Below are 5,000 nucleotides of genomic sequence, written 5' to 3'. Positions count from 1 at the left end.
GGGATGTACCGTTTTCATATGATTAGACTACCTCCACCCTCATGATGAAACTAACCCGGTGGGTACTCGGTAAAGTCAGGGCAGGTGAAGCGTCATATGATTAAACATCATTACTCCGCCACCCCCCCAGATATCACGGTGTTAAGTCTTAGGGGAAGGCGTCGGTATAGTTTAATTTTTTTTTTTCATTTATGAAACGGTACTACGCTAAGTCAGGGGGGGGTAGTATCATATGAAACGGTACTACGGTAAGTCAGGGGAGTTGTAGTATCATATGAAAACGGTACTACGGTAAGTCAGGGGGGGTAGTATCATATGAAACGGTACTACGTAAGTCAGGGGGGGGTAGTATCATATGAAACGGTACTACGGTAAGTCAGGGGTAGTATCATATGAAACGGTACTACGGTAAGTCAGGGGGGGTAGTATCATATGAAACGGTACTACGGTAAGTCAGGGGGGTAGTATCATATGAAAACGGTACTACGGTAAGTCAGGGGGGGGTAGTATCATATGAAACGGTACTACGTAAGTCAGGGGGGTAGTATCATATGAAACGGTACTACGGTAAGTCAGGGGGTAGTATCATATGAAACGGTACTACGGTAAGTCAGGGGGGTAGTATCATATGAAACGGACTCGGTAAGTCAGGGGGGGTAGTATCATATGAAACGGTACTTACGGTAAGTCAGGGGGGGGGTAGTATCATATGAAACGGTACTACGGTAAGTCAGGGGGGGTAGTATCATATGAAACGGTACTACGGTAAGTCAGGGGGGGGTAGTATCATATGAAACGTACTAACGGTAAGTCAGGGGAGGTAGTATCATTGAACGGTACTACGGTAAGTCAGGGGGGGTAGTATCATATGAAACGGTACTACGGTAAGTCGGGGGGGGGGGTTAGTATCATATGAAAAACGTACTACGGGTTTTCTAAAATGTTGGTATCAATAGCGATTTGGTTGCTCGTACTACCTTGATACCGGAGTACAGTGCAACATGATTACACATACAAATATTAAACAGTATACGTATACATCTGATCCACTTTACACTTATCCAGAGAATCATGGCTGATCTACACAGTATCTCTATGTGAACATCTCTAGAGAATAACATGACGTCTTCGTCCTCAAGCATCACAGCTACGGTGCTCTTCATGCTGCTGGACCTTGTTGAGAGGAGCCAGTGCTGAAAAGCCAGAGGAACTCTTTAGAGTTGAAGCTCCAGGGGCTCTCAGAGGTGCGGCCTGTCTTCCTCCTGGGATGCTATGGCCAGAAGCTGAAGGTTGAAGTCTTCTGCGCTGGGCCAGGAGATGTTCCCCACCGGCGGTCACGCAACCTTCGATGCCAACCCTCCCGCTATCCACCCTTTCTTAGCCTCTCAGCCGGATTGCGATTCAGTCATGCCAATCGAGCTCCGCTCTCTTCTTAGGATGCTGAGAGCAGACATGCATTGATCACTAGGCGACCTACAGTGGTCTAGATAGGATACGAGGAGTAGTGCGCTAGGAAACGTCAAGAACAGTGAGTGCAGGGTGCAGGCAAACAACACACACACACGCACGGGACAAACGGGACAGAGACAGGGACAGGAGACGCACAGACTGGACAGAGACGCACGACGGAGACCGACGGCACAGACTCGGGACAGAGACTGCACAGACGGAGACATGAGACGCACAACGTGAGGATACGAGACGCACAGACGCGGACACGAGACGCACAGACGGGACAGAGAACGGCACAGACGGGACAGAGGACACACAGACGGGACAGGAGACACACCAGACGGGACAGGACACTCACCAGACGGGAACAAGAGGACCACTAAGACTGCGCCACGGGACAGAGACACACAGACGAGGGACTCGAGCAAGCATCACAGACGGGACGAGACACACAGACGGGACAGAGACACACAGACGGGACCAGAGACCACACAGACGGGACGGAGACGCACAGACGGGAGCAGAGACGGGACAGAAGACGCACAGACGGACAGAGATTGCACAGACAGGACAGAGACGGGACAGAGGACGCACAGACGGGACAGAGACGCACAGACGGACAGAGACGCACAGAACGGGACAGAGACGCACAGACGGGACAGAGACGCACAGGACAGGACAGAGACGCAAGGACACACCACACACAGGACAGACAGACTACCTGTGGCTGAGCTTCTTGAGATAGGACCACACCACAGACAGACAGGACTACCTGCTGGCTGAGCATTCTTGAGTGGGACACCACACAGACGGGACAGGAGACGGGACAGAGACACACAGACGGACAGACAGGACTTACCTTGCGTCTGAGCTTCTGAGGTAGGACACCACACAGACGGGGACAGAGACGGGACAGACAGACTACCTGCTGCGCCTGAGCTTCTTTGAGGTAGGACCACACACAGATGGACAGGACAGGGACTACCTGCTGCTGGAGCTTCTTGAGGTAGAACCACCACACTGGTTAAACTTCAGACCATACTCCATGTTTGTCGGCCAGAGTTAGAGGAAGCTCCCATGATTCTTAGCGCCTTTCCGGAGGATTGCAGGAGGAGTAGAGAAGGCATCATTAAGACCACACATTGCAACCAAAATACATAACGATGTCACCTAACTCCACGTTAGCGTCTAACGGTGGAAGTCAGGGGGGGGGGGGTTAGTACACAGCTTTGTACGAGATCTTCAGTTTCTTGGCAATTTCTCGCATGGAATAGCCTTCATTTCACAGAACAAGAATAGACTGACGAGTTTCAGAAGAAAGGTCTTTGTTTGTGGCCATTTTGAGCCTGTAATCGAACCCACAAATGCTGATGCTCCAGATACTCAATTAGTCTAACGAAGGCCAGTTTTATTGCTTCTTTAATCAGAACAACCGTTTTTCAGCTGTGCTAACATAATTGCAAAAGGGTTTTCTAATGATCAATTATCCTTTTAAAATTATAAACTTGGATTAGCTAACACAACGTGCCATTGGAACACAGGAGTGATGGTTGCTGATAATGGGCCTCTGTAGATATGTCATTTAAAAAAATATATATATTACAAAACAATCTGCCGTTTCCAGCTACATTAGTCATTTACAACGTCTATACTCTATTTCTGATCAATTTGATATTATTTTAAATCAACATTTTTTTTTGCTTTTCTTTCAAAAACAAGTACATTTCTAAGTGACCCCAAACTTTTGAACGGTAGTGTATGTATGTAAATATTTATATTTTTCCTCAGGATTTTCGAAATTCTCTCGTGACCTTTTTTGGGAACCTCTGAATTAGCCCCTACACCATCTATCATTTTCACTCCCTCAGCTTTGGAAGACTTGTGCATATGGCGTAGGTTGAACGTGATCACGTAACCGGGAGGGCCGTAACCGGGAGGGCCGTAACCGGGAGGGCCGAGGGGCTGGTTTGACATTCAGACGTTGACTTACCCCAATGTAATACGGAGGCATGGTCTTCAGGTAGTTCTCAAATGACTGACGCCATTTAATGGTGGGCTTGAACTTGTGCACCCGGATCAAGTCATCTGCAACAAATACAGAGCAGGCTTTAGGAGAGGTAGAGTGGGACCACTATGGCCAGAGACATGAATTATCATATTACCAGGTGATTTACATATTGAATGTATTTGAGTATTTGCTTTGCTTTATCTGGGTCAGGTCGCAGTTGTAAATGAGAACTTGTTCTCAACTAGCCTACCTGGTTAAATAAAGGTGAAATAAAAAATAAAAATGTGTGTATGCTGGCTTCACAAAATGATTTTCCATGTAAATGGACAATAAAGYATATTGTATCATAACCACTACTGCCCTCTGCTGGCTTGGTGGGGCAAYGTGGTGCACTACATTAGGGCTCATGAGGACAGGGATGCCTTTCTAGACACGAGGGCAGGGCCCAGTTTCCCTGAACCATCTAAAAGGCTAAAAGTTAATTGTGAGAACCTTCGTAGTAGCGTCGTTAAATCTCTGAGCTGTTACCCAAAACCATTGTTAATAAAGTTGCACTTGAAAACACTCGTTACTTCCTGATTGCCTCAGACCACTCGGAGAACAGCTTCGTTAGATGTTTGCCTCAATATATTTAATGTGTAAAAACACGTGTAATAATGTGCCAAATCTTGATTCAAAGTATTATTATAGAGCATTAGAATAAGCCGTCTCAATATTTTCAGCCATCGGTGACAATCTCTCTCTAGGATGACCTCTAGGATGACCTCTAGGATGACCTCTAGGATGCTGATCCGTCGTCTGTATTGTGGACTGATGTTAAGGTCGGATTTGACCTCAACGACACATGCCTCAACGACGCCTCAACGACACACTTAGCGATCGCACCCTGTGCGTTGCGTTGTTTTGGGGGAAAATGCACGTTACATCTTCGGCTGTTGAAGGAACGATGCATCGTTTAAAAACCGTCGTAACCCTAAGATCCATCGCTATCGGGAAACTGGGGCCCTGGGCTCTCCAACCCTGTTCCTRGAGATACACCCTCCTGTAGGTTTTCACTCCAAYCCCAGTTGTAACTAACCTGATCCATCTTTATCAACCAGGTATGTATTAGAATCAGGTGCTCTAGATTAGGGTTGGAGTGAAAAACCTACAGGACAGCATCTCTCCGGGAAGAGCATTGGAGAACTATTCTCTAAAGAATTTGGATGGGTCTTACCAAGTAGATCAGAGGCAGCAGAACCGCGTAGTTAGAGAATTAGGACGAGGCCCAGGTCTTACCCAGTAGATCAGAGGCAGCAGAACCGCGTAGTTAGAGTATTAGGACAGGGCCCAGGTCTTACCAAGTAGATCAGAGACAGCAGAACCGCGTAGTTAGAGTATTAGGACAGGGCCCAGGTCTTACCAAGTAGAGGCAGTACAACAGGGTAGTTAGAGAATTAGGACGAGGCCCAGGTCTTACCCAGTAGAGGCAGTACAACAGGGTAGTTAGCGTATTAGGACAGGGCCCAGGTCTTACCCAGTAGAGGCAGTACAACAGGGT

The 5,000-nt window shown here is 47.5% G+C and overlaps 1 pseudogene; it reads right to left on the bottom strand.

Annotated features, from left to right (window-relative positions):
• Nucleotides 1-5,000, bottom strand: part of LOC112075490 (integrator complex subunit 6-like) — a 17,620-nt pseudogene that overhangs the window by 6,080 nt on the left and 6,540 nt on the right.

Source organism: Salvelinus sp. IW2-2015, unplaced genomic scaffold, assembly GCF_002910315.2.
Source record: "Salvelinus sp. IW2-2015 unplaced genomic scaffold, ASM291031v2 Un_scaffold3193, whole genome shotgun sequence".
Taxonomy (NCBI): domain Eukaryota; kingdom Metazoa; phylum Chordata; class Actinopteri; order Salmoniformes; family Salmonidae; genus Salvelinus; species Salvelinus sp. IW2-2015.
The sequence above is the reverse complement of the archived record's forward strand: the minus strand, read 5'-3'. Positions and strand labels throughout refer to the sequence as shown.